The sequence below is a fragment of the Schistocerca nitens genome, chromosome 2 (assembly GCF_023898315.1).
Source record: "Schistocerca nitens isolate TAMUIC-IGC-003100 chromosome 2, iqSchNite1.1, whole genome shotgun sequence".
In the NCBI taxonomy this organism is placed as follows: Eukaryota; Metazoa; Arthropoda; class Insecta; order Orthoptera; family Acrididae; genus Schistocerca; species Schistocerca nitens.
The window spans coordinates 799,886,773-799,903,170 of NC_064615.1; the positions used below are offsets into that span (position 1 = coordinate 799,886,773).

The window sequence follows — 16,398 nt, forward strand, 5'->3', positions numbered from 1 at the left end:
CTCAATTTCTACATGAACTGTGAAATATCTGCCATTATGGTTTCACAAAGTCCGCCATCTTTGGCACTCCCAGCATACAAATCTCCTTCATCGACACAAACCACAGTCCTCGATACAGCGTCAACATGGAATTCCCAGCCACGCGGTTGGCCTGGACCATGCGCTGGGGCTGCCTCTCTTGCTCCGGCTAATGTTCGGCACCACGCGGTTGCTGACGAGCCTCGGCTTGCCGAGGGGCCGGTGCGGTCACGCCAACTGCGAACTTAGAATATTTTCAGGGCACCACAACTCACCCGTTACCTCCCAACCCTATGATCTATCATAGAAGACAGCTTAACGAAAAACAACGCTCTGTTTATAGCATTTGTAGTCATAGAGACAGCTTTTGACGATATTGACTGGCATGCACTCTTTAAAACTATGAAGGTAGCAGGGGTAAAATACAGGGAGCAAAAGAGTAGTTACAACTTGTACAGGAACCAAACGGCAGTTCTAAGAGTCAAGGAGCATGAAAGGGAAGCAGTGACCGAGAAATGAGTGAGACGGGGTTGTAGCCTATATCTGATGTTACTCAATCTGTGTTGTGAGCAAGCAGTAAAGGAAACATGAGAAAAATTTGGAGTGGGAATTGAAGTTCAGTAGGAGGAAACAAAAACTTTGCAGGTTATATTGTAATTCTGTCAGAGACAGCAAAGTACTTGGAAGAACAGTTGAATGGAATGGGCAATGTCTTGAAAGGAGGATATAAGATGAACATCAACAAAAGCGAAATAAAAATAATGGAATGTAGTCAGATTTAATCACGTGATGCTGAGGAAATCCGATTAGAACCCTAACACTTGAAGTAGTTGATGACTGTTGTTATTTGGGCGGAAAAATAACTGACGATGGCCGAATAGAGAGGATAAAAAAAGTAGACTGGCAACTGCAAGAAAGGTGTCCCTGAAGAAGAGAAATTTGTTAACTCGTTTATAAATTTAAATTTAAGGAAATCTTTTCTGGCGTATTTGTGCTGAGTGTAGCCATTTATGGAAGTGAAACGTGGATGATCAAACAGTTTAGACAAGAACAAAATCGAAACTTCTGAAATGTGCTGTTACAGAAGGAAGCTGAAGATTAGGTGGATAGATCACGTAACTGATGAGGAGTTCCTGAATAGAAATGGGGAGACAAGAAATTTATGGCACAAGCTGGCTGTAAGAAGTTATCTGTTGGGGGAAGTATGGGCGGTATAAATCGTAGAGGAAGACCAAGAGATGAATACATTAAGCATATTCAGAAGGATGTAAGTTGCAGTAGTCATTCAGAGAAGAAAAAGCTTGCGCAGGATAGAGTAGTATGGAGAGATGCATCAAACCAATCTCCGGACTGAAGACCACAACATGTAATCTTGCGAGAGTTAGTTACTATGTTTCAATTGTCACCTCGAGAAAATAAAATTGGGTAATTAACGTTTTGTTTGTTCGCAGGTGCATTTCTGTATACCTGCTACACGTCGAAATCACCCCGCCACAGTACCGTAGCACACTGCGAGAGAAACCACAAAAAAAATGGCACAGTCCCATGTGAAAGTAGAATATCGTGCGCTAACTCGTTTCAGGCAGCATCAGAAATGTTGCCACTTTGACAGGTCAATCCAGACTGCTAAGGAAGTCTTTTAGACTGGAGTAATATACAAGGGTGATTTGATAAGTCTGGTAAGGAGACAGGAAAAAATATATTTGGTTCGTAAACATCTCACCTTACTTTTCGACAAAGTCTCCTTTGAGGGTACGCACTTAGTCCAGTGATCTTCCAACTGTTTCATCACATCGGAAAAATAGGTTATGTCAAACTCGATGACTGCAGCTGCTAGTTCCTCATTGGATGAAAATTGCTTCCTAGAAAGTCAAAGTCTGATGTTAGGGAATGCGAAAAAGTCAATTAGAGCTAAGTCTGATGATTAGAGTGGATGAAATATAAATTTAAAGTCCACTTCATGCACTCTCGCCGTTGTTATCTCTGATGTGTGGGACGGTGCATAACCCTGGTGAAAGAGCATTTTTTGCTTGTCAGCCTTGGTCTTTTTTCTCAGCCAAAGCACGGCAAAGCAAGTTTCAAAAGATCCAACAAAGCATAAATGGCTCCATTTACGGTTCTGCTTTGTTCCACGTATTCTATGAGCGTTATTCCCTCGCGAATCCCAAAAACCAGTGACCATCACCTTACCAGCTTACGAAATGGTCTTCGCTCTCTTCGGTGCCCTTCCAACAGCCTTTACCCTTTGTCTTGATTGGCGTTTTGTCTCTGGTATTTGATGATGGATCTATGTCTGGTCAACAGTCACTAATCGGCGCAAATTGTCTTGCGGATTGCGATAAACATCGCCAGACATTGTGTTGGCATATTGTGCCGGGTATACTTTTGGTCGACTGCGAGCAATTGTGGCATCCGCTTCTTCGTAGCCAATTCCACGTGCAGGATATTATACACTTACCCAGCTGAGATGCCCACAATCTCAGAAAGCTCACTTTTTTTTTTTCCTTATCCATCCTGTTTACCAGACTCAGCCAGAAGTTAATTCTTTCTGTTCGCTTCCATGCAACTTTCACTTTTTCACTTTCTGTGACGAAATTTTCATCAACTGAGAAAGTGATAGTTGCAGTCAACGAGTGTTTTTCAAAGTTTGACAGAACATATTTTTCCAATGGGATGAAAAACTTGGAGGATCACTGGTCCAAGTGTATACCCCCTCAAAGGAGACGATCTCGGGGAGTAAAGTGAGTTGTTCACGAAACAAAATTTTTTTCTTGCTTCTTTACCTCACTTCTGAAACCATCCTCGTATCCATACTAAGATTATAATCGTGAAACTAACTCTGTCTGTTATGCTTCCACGACTAAACCGCGTAACTGATTTTCATGATATCTGGTATGGAAGGAGCTCGAACGTCGAGGAAGGACGTAGGCTACTTCAGGAAGTTGTAGGGCAAGATATTTATTGATCTGAAGAATATAACGCGAAATATGGAATAATAACTAGTCCTTGAAAAATCTTTTTATTCTTTGACTTTTGAACTTAATCATATTTGTGAATATGCTTTTATTGTTTGATTCGTTCTATGTCATATGATTCAATGTAATGAATACAGTACTTATAAAATTCTCAGCATGTTTAATCCATACTCCCTTCAGTCACAACCACGTCTCATTTTAGCCTCTGAGCGTCAAGAGCCTCTTACAGGTTCTGAGGCGCTTGAAGACTCTGAACGACGCCGACATTTAAACGCTGTGCGATACACAGAGACGTCGTTCCTTTACATGTAGATCGTGGTAGGCCTTTATTGAGGCTGCATTTGATAATGATATGCAAGCGCAGGCGCGGGTAATAGGCAGAAAAGTGACGGCTGCCGACTTTATTGCACGTGCGAATGTTATAAAATTTGCACTGCACCCAGCTACAAATTATTTACTTTCTTTCTTCGTCAATTTAAAGCTATGTCGTAATTTTAGGAAACCCACATTTTATTTTAGAATCATCACCGGCACTCATCGTAACAAAACTAGTGATACGCATCAATAGTTCGTCATCTTTTGGTTAGCGTGCTGGCCCTTGATCACTGGGTCTCGGTTCGATTCCCAGGCGGTTCGGTTCGGATTTATTCTGCTCGGGACTGTGTGCGTGTCTTGTCCTTATCATCATCGACGCACAAAATTGGCATCAAATGGGTACCTGCAACAAGCGGCCGAAAATCCCGAACGCTGTCTCCTGGCCAATAAAGCCATACGCACATTTGATTTCATTTTACTGATTTGCGAGAGCAACTGCGGGTAAGAGTTAGTATTATATAAATAGCGACAAATGAGCTGAGCCCAGTGCATTCAGTTATCAGCGTGCGCTTTGGTAGCATCGTGTAGGCAGGGGACGGCAGCCGGCGGGTGTTCGTCTCTGGCCGTGACAAGCAGGCGATGTTATCTGCGCAGTATCTCCCAGCCCGCAGTCCACACTCTCTTCCCCGCTGGGCCGTTGTCCCTACGTCTGCTGCGGCCCTCAGACACCCGTGAATCATGCCAACGAGCCTCGAGACTGGCTGGGCTATATGACATTCCTTGTTAATTATGTACATGTGGTTATAACGCTGGCGGAGATGGAGAGTTCACAGCTTCCTACTGCGATACTGACTGCTTTCATAGGACTTGGATCGTTGTTAACAGTCGACGACGGCTCTATCTGCAAACTACCTTATACTTCAAGATAATAACTATGAAAGAGAAAATAAAAACAATTTTGCGTAGCCCACCAGTGTCGCAAGACACTTTTCAAGAAAATTTCTCTTTTAGTTTAGGGAATTCCAGGAGGTCCATCCCCTTCCCATGAATATTAAATAAAGTTAATGGCTAAATATTTCTTCATTTAGATCTCAGCACTTCATAGCGTAGCTGCGATATTTCCTCCAAGAAGGGAAAGAAAGATTTCTCTCCCCCTACTTCCCCGTCCTCAATAACTGTTCATCATTAACGAACACTGTAGCAATCTCGACATAAAACTGTGATTTTCCTTTTTTCTTGTTGCTGGTTACGCAAATAGTAGTGACAACATACTGTCGCCATGAAGTTACTTCAGTGTAATTGCTAAAGTAACTCATACTACCGTGTGAACAAGCAGTGGCATATACCCTGAAGAGCCGAAGAAACTGGTACACCTGCCTAATATCGTGTAGGGCCCCCGCGAGCACGCAGAAGTGCCACAACACGACATGGCATGGACTTTACTGATGTCTGAAATTCTGCTGGAGGGAACTGACTCCATGAATCCTGCAGGGTTGTCCATAAATCCGTAAGAATACAAGGGGCTGGAGATCTCTTCTGAACAGCACGTTGCAAGGCATCGCAGATATGCTCAATAATGTTCACGTCCCGGACATGGATGTGTGTGATGTCATTAGGTTAGTTAGGTTTAAGTAGTTCTAAGTTCTAGAGGACTGATGACCACAGATGTTAAGTCCCATAGTGCTCAGAGCCAATTGAACCATTTTTTGTTCACGTCTGGAGAGTTTGGTGGGCAGCGGAAGTGTTTAAACCCAGAAGAGTGTTCCTGGAGCCACTCTGTAGCAATTCTGGACGTGTGGGGGTGCTGCATTGTCCTGCTGGAATTGCCCAGATCCGTCGGAAAGCACAGTGGGCATGAATGGAAGCAGGTGATCAGACAGGATGCTTACGTACGTGTCACCTGTCAGAGTCGTATCTAGACGTATCTGAGGTCCATTATCACTCCAACTGCACACGCCTCACACCATTGCAGACCCTCCACCACCAGCTTGAACAGTTCCCCGCTGACATGCAGGGTCCATGGATTCATGAGTTTGTCCCCACACCCGTACACATCCATCCCCTCGATACAATTTGAAACGGGAGTCGTCCAACCAGGCAACATGTTTCCAGTCATCAACAGTCCAATGTCGGTGTTGAGGGGCCAGGCCAGGCGTAAACCTTTGTGTTGTGCAATCATCAAGGATACATAAGTGGGCCATCGGTAAAGAAAGCCTCTACCGATGATGTTCCGTTGAATGGTTCGCACACTGACACTTGCTGATGGCCCAGCATTGAAATGTGCAGCAATTTACGGAAGGTTTGCACTTCTGTCACGATGAATGATTCTCTTCAGTCGACGTCGGTCCCTTTCTTGCAGGTTCTTTTTCCGGCCGCAGCGATTTCGAAGATTTAAAGTTTTACCGGTACCCTTGTGAAATGGTCTTACGGAAAAATCGCCACTTCATCGCTACCTCGGAGGTGCTGTGTCTCATCGGTCGTGCGCCGACTACAACACCACGTTCAAACTCGCTTGAATCTAGATAACCTGCGATTGTAGCAGCAGTAACCGATCTGACAACTGCGCCAATTTATATATCCCTGCATCTGAATACGCATGCCTATACCAGTTTCTTTGGCGCTTCAGTGTATTTTCTAAAGCAGGGTTTCCGTACGTGTGACCCGGGTCAGATCTGTCAAAATTCTCATACGTAACAGGTGTGTAAAACTGTGATGGAGGTGATTCTCCATTCAGAATGTCATGTCAAAAATCTGTAAAATTAAAAGGTTGTATACACTGCACTCTACTTTCACTCTTTTTACCTTAGTGTATCGTCATATTAGCTACCCAAGCATTACTGATTACTTCTCAGGCAGACACTGCAGTTATCTGTTACGAGGAAATACACTTACAATACAGTCTTTCAATACACGATGTTGGGAAATGCCAGTCAATCAATGGCCTATACTTCCTATCGGAAGTCACGCAGGAACTTTCTTTGATGACTGACAAGTCCAATGCGAGAGCTCACTTGGCGCCCGCAGGTGGGGCAAATGTTTATCGTAGAAAAAGAGTGGTTCGTCGTAGGCGCTTGTCTAACCGCTCGTTGTGCAGGTATGTTATTAAGCCAGGGGCCGTCGTGGAACTCACTGCCATCCTTGATGAGTTTCCTCCCTCTACTGCAGTCCTCAGCGAGCTGCTCCTGTTGTCTCATGTTAAATGGGTTCTCGTGGAGCTTATGGATAGGATGACAGGAAATATGTTAGATACACAGAGAATAATTTCCATGGTACTAGGGGGAGCTGTAGGCGATAAAATTTGTAATGGGAGACAGAGAATGCACCTAGAAAATAATTGAGGACACAGGTTTCAAGTGCTACTCTGAGATGAAAAGTTTGGCAAAAGAGAGAAATTCGTGGCGGGTCGCATCAAACCATTAAAGCGTAGAGAAGGTCTTCCAGGGGATCTCTAGCCACGTACTGTCTCATTAAGTAGTGCGTCGGGGAAGACGTGAGTGGTCTGTACGATGTAAGTGTCCTAGCCACCGCAGGTGACTCTCTTTAGAGTGGCGGTGATACTCGGTAGATTCCCAGTATTCAGGACCATCTCATTTATCACATGATCTCTCCATGCTATGCCTAGAATGTTTCTTAAGCACCACAGATGAGAAGTGTTGATCTCACGCTCTTGTTTGGAGTACGATGTCGAGATATCAGCACTATATAAGAGGATGCTCGGCATGTATGCTTGATAGACGAGCATTTTTGTGGTCACTATAAGATGCTTGTTGTCCCATACGACTGTGCGGAGCTTCCCAACTGTGTCCACCGCTTTGACAATTTTTACGTTTATTTCGTCGTCTAGTGTAAGATCTTCTGACACTAGCGAAATGAGGGAACACAATTCATCGACTATGCACGGGAACAGAAAAATTTCTAGTTCAGCAGCTGAAATATTCGTTGACATATTAGTTACTAGTAGCTCGCGAATTTTGTCTTGCACTTTAAATGTTCTAGAGAAAAATGTGAAACGCGTGTCGGCGACAAAGGTGGTAGGTATCGGACTACAAATCCTAAGATCTTCGTTTTAAGCCTCCGTTGGTGGAGGATTCTAGGATTCTTTCTGTCAATTATCGCTTCTTTCACCTGCAGCGGTGATCTGTTAATGATGTGTGAACTGTACCGTGGTTTGGAGTCCGTCGTAGACGTGGATCTCCGCATAAATTGCTGCATATGACAGTACAGAGGGAGGGGGAAGGCGACGTCATATCACCTGTAACAGGACAACGCCTAGAAAAGCAATGTGCTACCCAAATCAACCTTCAGGCTGAGAACAACTTTACCTTTTAGGCAGTAAAAATGTGTCAGTGCGTATGTGAACTTACCGGCTGTAACGCTATCTTTTAGGCAGTAAAAATGTGTCAGGGCCTATATGAACTTACCGGCTGTAACGCTTAGTAGCCTCACTACGATTTTCTGGTCTCCCAATCCATTTAAATGCAAACTGGGAAGATCCTCATTCCACACCTGAAATCTCATGAAACAGTTAGTAACGATTTTCATGTTAGTTCAAGTATAGTGACAGATTCCTCACTATTGTCTTTTCTTCTTCTTCTTCTTCTTCTTCTTCTTCCTTTTCTTCTTCAGCACTTGCGCCTTTTCTGTCTTTATTGTTCACTGCCAGTTCATTTTGGCTCTTCAGACCCTAATTTCTTTTATGATCTTTCCTCATTTTTCTTATTTTTTACTTGTGTCGGAGTCCGAAGCTCGTGGTCGTGCGGTAACGTTCTCGCTTCCCGCGCCCGGGTTCCCGGGTTCGATTCCCGGCGGGGTCAGGGATTTTCTCTGCCTCGTGATGACTGGGTGTTGTGTGATGTCCTTAGGTTAGTAAGGTTTAAGTAGTTCTAAGTTCTAGGGGACTGATGACCATTGATGTTAAGTCCCATAGTGCTCAGAGCCATTTGAACTTGTGCCAGACATCTGTTTCCTTTCCTATCCGTCTCTCGTAACCAGCTCTTGCTTTCTCGCCCCCGACTGTAATTGATTGCGACCCTGCGGCTGTCATTCATTATCATTTTGTAGTCAAGAGGAAGTCAACGGCTGAGATGTCTGGAAATCACAGTGAAAATGGAAATATTTTATTTGCGACAGTTAGCTACACCATCCAGCTACTTCTATACACAGACGCCGCTCCGACTTAGCCATTTGGCTCAGCGTTGTACTAACTTTCCAATACCCTCGGCATAGAGGGCAGCCTCCTGTGCTTTCGCCAGTTCTCTACACTGGTATGCATCTCGTTGTCTGAGCCAAAATCTTGTCTTCACAGCCAGCGGTTCATCGAAAACACTGCAGGAGAGTCCTCATTTCCCCTGCAGTGAGAATAAGTATGAAGAGGGTAATGCGTGACAGTTACGTTATGTGCGGTTGCATGAAATCAGACACCCGTACTTGGTGGGAGACACTATTGTCTAGGCATCTTTAGCGCGCACTGTGCGCTGAGAACTGCAACGAGCGACATGACGTGGTCGACAGGCATATTAGAGATACTGCTCAACACATCTGTGCAGAGATTCTTCGGATTTTCGCTGAGGTTTCTATTTCGTGACCGATGGGAATTTGCTTTCTGGACAGTCCTCGTATATAACAACCAGTGGTAGAAGAGGCGGAAGAGATCTCATCAAGGCAGTTAGAGCTCGAAGTCTGGTAATGGTGGTCTGCCTAGGAATGGTAATCCGAAATATTACTCATCTGTAATGGAAGCTGTGAGATGCTAACCCTACCACCAGATTTAACCAGTGCAGTGCTCGTAACACGGCCGGAACATTTTATACATACTGGCTATCGCCACAGTACACAGTCTCCTTATTATTTTACTGATTATGGGTAACAAAATTAAATCCGCTGGAGCGACAGTAATCCATATAAATAATTCTTTACAAGGGAGAATGGAGAATCAGCAAAATAAAGTGGGGTTCCGTGTAAAAAGGTGGGAGGGGGGAGGGTTGTCGTAAGGGTGCCTTGTGTGTCCGTTTGCTATAGCAAACAGCTTACGAATGCTGTGAATTAGCGAAAAATAGAGGAACAAGGCGAACTATCAAATGAAACTTTATGGTTGCACAGACCTTTTCAAGTCTGCAACATCTGTGACACACACAAACACACACGCACGCGCACACACGAAGCGATGAATGGAAATTTGTAACAGGGCCGGTATTTGAACCCCGGTCTCCTGCTCACTAGGCAGGTGCGCTAACCACTACACCACCCTGGGACAGTGGCTTTGATAACTGAGGTGTGAATAGCAATTTGGACTGAGGAGGGAGGCATGCTACGGTAGTCTGTGCAGTTGTGCAGAGCCATTGTGGCGTGGTGGTCAACGCATCTGCCTAGCGAGCCGGAGACCAGAATCCCGACCTTGATACAAAATTTCATTATTCGCTGCAGTCTGCATATATACATCACAGGGAAGTACTGATGTTCTCTCCCTCCCTCCCTCCCTCCCTCCCCTCCCCTCCCTCTAACTCTCTCAGATATTTTGTTTTCTAGAGTTTAACTATTCACGTGGTAAATAAATCCACATCTCTGGTAAGTTCACCACGAGACGAAAAGCCATGAGGCATCAGGAAACACTTCGTGTGAGTACAAGTGAACGACTTTATAGTTTCTTAAGCAAATAAGCAGTGGCGATATTTTACCGACTAGCCAGTGTGCTTCTAAGGAAGTAGAAAAACAGTCTGAAGCAACATTTCGGTACTAATCACTGGACTTACACATACAAAATAGAAGAGCTGTCTCGTTCCACAGTAAACGAAGCGACAGAGCAGCCGTTTCGGCTACAGAAAGCTAGTTTATGACCTCTGTAGAACATGCGTAACATTATCTCATAAAGGAGCGCCGGCCTCGGCTACAGGAACGCAGTCAGTATACAACACTTTTACAATCGGGCACCGGCGATGTGTCCGTCGAGCTGAGAGTAATTTTACGACCGCCCCCGCCGCAGAGCAGCCTTCATAGAGCCGGGAGGTCATCCGGATCGGTGCCAGTCTAGACGCCGCCAGCCACGCTTCATATGTGCCGTGACGGGCCGGGCTACCGGGCGGCAAGCAGCAAGCGGGACGGCTCTTTGTTTCGCCGCCGGCGTGGGCCACGTCACGCGCTTTAGTGCCGGCTCCTTACACGGAGGGCGCACCGTAACTCGCCAGGAACCAACAGGGCCCCCTGGTGACCCACCTCTACCCTCACCCAACGCCCTTGTCCGAAGCGCGACCCCGTGAGAAGCGACACAAATTCCATACCGTCCGTCTCCTGACACCAAATTCTTACGGTCCAGGCGCGCTTGGGAGTTTCGCACAATGGGAATACTTGGTTATAACTTAATTATTACGTGATGATATTTTTATGATTAGGAGTCAGAGAAATGAAAATTGTGTAAACCGTAAAGCAAGCCTGCATTTCTAAAGATTTTTAAAGATTATTCCTCAAAAGCAGATGTTGTGCTGTCAATGTACCGGGTGGCACAAAAGAATGGCAAATTATGGAATGTAGATTAATAGATGAGCGTAACTACTTGACACATATTTATTTATGTCAGAGTATATTACAGAATATGTTATTGCTGTACGTCACAAGTATTTTTATTTCTCGGATGTCACATCCTATAAAAGAGTTCGCCCTCGGCATACACATTTTTGCAGCCTGATAGGCTCGATCTAACGATTCAGTGGGAATACTGTCTATTTCGTGCTTTAAGTTCTTCCGTGGTACCAGACCGAGTTTGGTAAACCGCGAAATTGGGGTGGCCCCACAAGAAAAAAATCACGTACCGTCAGGTCAGGCGATCTTGTGGGCTTCGCAGTATCACCGTGCCTTGAAATGACACGGTTACCAAACAATCGTAGCACTGCTCCTACCAATATCCGTGATGTACGTGCCGTTGCTCCGTCATGTCGAAACCACTGTTGGCAGGAAATTGGGGTAGTTCTTGCGTAACACAACTTTTCATCATCGCATCATGCCTAACAGAAGTTACAGTAGTTGCACATTTATCATCAAATTCAAAAAACTAGGGTCCAGTGATGCCACTCAATGTCATGGTGCACCAAACTGTAACTATGCTGCTGTGCAGTGGACGCTCGTACAGCTAACGTGAACTTTGCTGAGACCAGCAGCGAAAGTTCTGTCTATTGGCAAAGCCCTTGAGGTGGAAGTGAACGTCGTCCGACATCCACGTGTTGTTAATGAAATTCTCATTGTCGTGCACTTTTGTTTACGTGTGTTCAGCATATTATCTACGCAGTACCATATCGTTATGTTGAAGTTGCAGAACGATGTACAGCTTGTTCGGATGGAACTTTAAATCCACTTTCAGTATTGTTGAACTACTGGACGATACAGCCATAGAGACTCGGCGTGACGTCGAACAGAGCGCTGTGGGCTTCTTGCGAAAGCAGTTCGCACAGACTTGATATTGTCTCCTTTAGGAGCGGTTTGGGGCCGGGGGGGGGGGGGGGGGCTCCCTACAGATTGCTTCTTTCATGCAGTACCCTTTACTTCAAAATTGTAGACCCAAGTGTTGATCGCTTACGTTGAGGGAACAAGACCATGCCGTCCGATGTTGAAGTGACGCCGCTGTTCTCAACGCACGCCCTTCACGCTTCCATTCTTCTAATAGGCTTTTGGCGCAAGGTACGCTGCACATCGTTCCATTGCTCCGTGTTTACTAAACGGCAACACAGTGCGAGTAGCATTTTATATATCATTCTACGCCACCTACCCCGCAGCGTTGCCACAACACGTCCCACAATTTCCCATTCTTTTCAGTCATCCTGCATAAAGCTGATTCTGAAATTTGAAACTTATTTTCAGTTTGCTCAGCCGCGTCACGATTTTTTTCCAAAACACACTGAGAGAAAAAAATTGCAACACCAAGCAGACGTTGTGCGACATTAACTAAAGTTGGTAGGCGTTTTTCTATGTCTGGAAGACGATAACTACTCAGATTTCATGCTAGTCGAATAAGAGAGGCGCAAGTAGCGCCACTATGAGGATGCAAATCAGGTTTGCTTGAAATACACTCTGCAACGGTCGTGAGCAATGGTTACCTTTGAGACTGGACGTGGTGAGTTGACTTCTGTCAAGAATGGTTCTATGGTCAGACAATTGCCATTATCATCACCCCATTGAGTTTGAACGAGGTCGTGTAATAGGGCTGCGAGAAGCTAGATGTTACATCTGCGATATAGGAGAAAGACTTGGCATAAATGTATCCTTTGTAGACTACTGCTGGCACTGGTGTCACCAAACTGTACGGTCGCAAGAAGACCGGGATCCTGGTAGCCACTTGGCCCGAGAAGGAAATCCATCGTGTACGGCTTATGGCCGTCGTGCATCGTACTGCATCTGCAGCAGCAATCTGAGCACCAGCTGGAACCACATTGACACAAGAAACTGTTACAAGTCGCTTACTTCAAGGTTAGCTCTGAGACAGAAGCCCTTAACGTGTCATTTCAGTGACTCCAAACCATCGCTATTTGCGACCTCAGTGGTGTTACGCGAGAGCTCATTAGATGGCAGGGTGGAGGTCTGTTTTTTTTTTATATCAAAGATGGTTCTTTCTTGGTGTCAGTGGAGGGCTTGAGTTGGTTAGCAGGAGACCAGTTGAGGACCTGCAACTAATCAGTCTGCGTGCTAGACACACTGCACCTACACTTGGAGTTATGGTCTAGAAAGCGATTTCGAATGACAGCAACAGCTCTCTCTTGGTTATCCCACACAACATGACTGAAAAACTGTACGTCAATCTAGTGATTCTGGTGATCCGACCTGTTGTGCTGCCATTCATGAGCATCATTCCAGGAGGTGTTTTCCAATAGGATAACGCTCGCCCACTTACTGCTCCTGTAACCCAACATTCTCTTCACAGTGTCGACATGTTGCTTGGCCTGCTCAATCACCAGACTTGTCAGACTTGTCTCCAAATGGTTCAAATGGCTCTGAGCACTATGGGACTTAACTTCTTAGGTCATCAGTCCCCTAGAACTTAGAACTACTTAAACCTAACTAACGTAAGGACATCACACACATCCATGCCCGAGGCAGGATTCGAACCTGCGACCGTAGGGGTCGCGCGGTTCCAGACTGTAGCGCCTAGAACCGTTCGGCCACTTCGGCCGGCGACTTGTCTCCAATTGAGAACATATGGGACACCATCGGACGAAAACTCCATTATCATTCATAAACATCATTAACCATCCCTGTATTAACCGACGAAGTGCAACAGGTATGGAACTCCATCCCACAAACTGACACCGACACAACACAATGCACGCCGACTACATACTTGCATTTAACATTTTGGCGGTTACACCGATAGTTAATGTACCAGGACTTGCATTGACTTATCTCGCACTTACATTAACCGTGATCTTGTAATGTCAATCACTTGAATATATTACCCAGACAAATGCATCCCCGAAATGTCATTAGCCTACATTAACTATTTTTTGGAGTTGCGATTTTCTTCCGTCGTTGTAATATCTCATATTTTGAAGATTTAAGCAACTGAAGCACAAACATTCAATTAAAGTTTCAACAAAGGACAAAAAATTTTGCAGTCAAACCCTGAAGACCGCGGGATATCAACAGGCCGCCGTGTCATCCTCTACTGTGTGACGTCAGGAGCATGCGGTATGAGGGGCATGGGGTCAGCACATCGCTCTCCCGGCCGTTGTTGAATTCAGAGACGATGGAATCGCTACTCCACATTCACGTAATTCGAGTGTACCCTCACCCGGCATCACCAGCCTTAGTGCAGCCCGTTCCACTCCTCTGATTGCGGAAAAATCCCTGGCAGTACCGGGAACTGGGCCGACATCCACTGCATGGGATTCAGACACACAGACCACTCGGCTACGGAGGCAGACTACCAAGCTCCATAGTGTTGTAATTATTGTTTTCAATTTTTTCTAGGCATATACTAAAAATATTACAGACATCTTAGCAACGTTGTGAGTACTCTGTTACATTTTCGAATTTTCTCATTTTTTATTTTCTCGCAGAACGATTCATCTTTACTGTCTCCCTCCACCATACAACAATAGCCAGCCACCGTACTTTGATTCTGTCTTCCCTCCGTAGTCTCCTCTCATCAGAAATGGCTTTCACCTAGTCTTTATTTCGTTTAAATTTCTTTTTCGATTACCGTTATTGGATTTCTGAGATATCAGAGGCGATGTCTCGCAGTTATTCAGTACCAAATTACGTTGTAACGCCCATGGTAATAAAAAATATCTGTTCGAAATTATACACTTGCGAATCGAGAGCATAAATATTAATTTGCCGACGGGACGTATAGAAACCGCCGAAGCGAACTGTGTGCCTGGTAGAACAGTCGTGTATTTTTGAAATATTTGAGCGCAGTATCCCCAGAATGTTCATCTTTTTTCGTGACCTCTCACTGTAGAGGAGAGTAAAACAATTGTAACAGACTATATATAAAGAAATTTTTTCTGAGGATATCATTAATAGTTCCATATGTATCCCTCTGAAGCACACTTAGAATCAGGCACTCACTTTCGTTCTTCAGTTTGTAGCTTCTAGCGCTGCATTTCAAGTTAACACTTTCTCCATTACACAGAAAATAACAACAAAGATACATCAGCAGACCTCCTAGACTTTCAGAAGTATCCATCTGCACCGTAGGTAACTCTGGAGAAAACACTGTTAGTGCTATCAAATCATGCAGAAGTGTGCAAGTTACAGTTCCTAAAACAGGTGCAACGTCTAGCGATACTGAAATCAGAGCTACGAGCATATAACGAACGACGCGACACAGTGATATGTGAATCAGTGTACCCAAAAAGGCGTATACGCAATTTGACACAATATATAATTTTGCCGTAACTATGACAGATGTTTGTATATAATAATACGTACGAAAATTCTTGACTGTAAGCCCCGAATCTGATCTTGAGACTTCTCACAAAAGACCGTCTCCCTACTCCCCCCTGCTGAGATGTACGGTTGTGCCCTTCGCGGCAGCTCAGTAACAGACCTTACATTCGTGTCGTAAGTTGAAATCCTGGTCGTCACTCGAAATGTCCGGATACGTGGTCTGAAAATTTCTCCGCTCTGTTACTGGTGATAGAGTCTCGTGATATTAGAGTACACATTACAGTTTGTACGGTTTTATGCGTATCTCTTGTTTGATGGACACTATAAACGTTACGCTACAACCATATAGTGAAACTTGCAGCAAAAAAATAAATTAAAAAGAAAACCTTTTTCCTCTTGTTCTTTCATCGTTTCCTACAACCAGAGACCACATGAACTCAAATCTCCCTTTCTTCGATGTCGTTATTTTCTCTCTTGGATCCATGTCTTCCCTAACTTCAGCTGGGAACCTATGTATGTCCGTAGTTCTTCCTTATACGGATGACGCTCCTATGTATTTTAGGAGAAATTTTTAATTCTCTTAGATCTTTTTGAGCTTCTGTGCACTATGCCCCTTTGTGTTTCTTACCTTGAAAGCAGGTTGATGTTATTTTAGATATTCATCCTGGGCTCATTTGTGCCATGTCCGCATAAAAGGCAATGCCAAAAGTATCACTTGCTTTCTCCACGTGCCAACAAAGTTGATGGTTTTGACGCCTTCTGTATACCGTGTTCTCTTCGACGGAATCCGGGGTTTTGTGCAAAATGCTTCTTTGGCCTCAGGTTTCTCCAGTACACATTTCTTTTCATTGTAAGAGTCTCTGCCTCATAAAGAGCCTCCGAGCGACTAACAGTGCAGTGGAAAACTATTGTTATTTTCAACACATTGTCAGAAGTTGTAGGTATTTAAAATACAGCAAATAAAAATGTTTTCATTCAACATTAGACTTTTCGTACATGCAACATAGCGTTTCTTTTTTCGTGTATGAGGTATTCTCTAAGTTGTCAAGTGGTTATTTGTGCTGATATCGCCCAATTAGTGAAAGTAACCTAATATAGTAGTGACGTTGCTAGCAGGGAAAGGCCGTAGTTGATTGCACTGATATTGTAAGCGTACGTAAAGACTGCGGCATGAAGGTCCATGTAATTGACTAGCCTCCCCAGCAGCCACAAAAGCGGC

General features: G+C 44.5%; 1 protein-coding gene across 1 annotated transcript in view; it reads left to right on the forward strand.

Annotated features, from left to right (window-relative positions):
• LOC126235342 (T-box protein H15-like) overlaps positions 1 to 16,398 on the forward strand; it is a 424,161-nt gene that overhangs the window by 66,732 nt on the left and 341,031 nt on the right. The window lies entirely within an intron of this gene.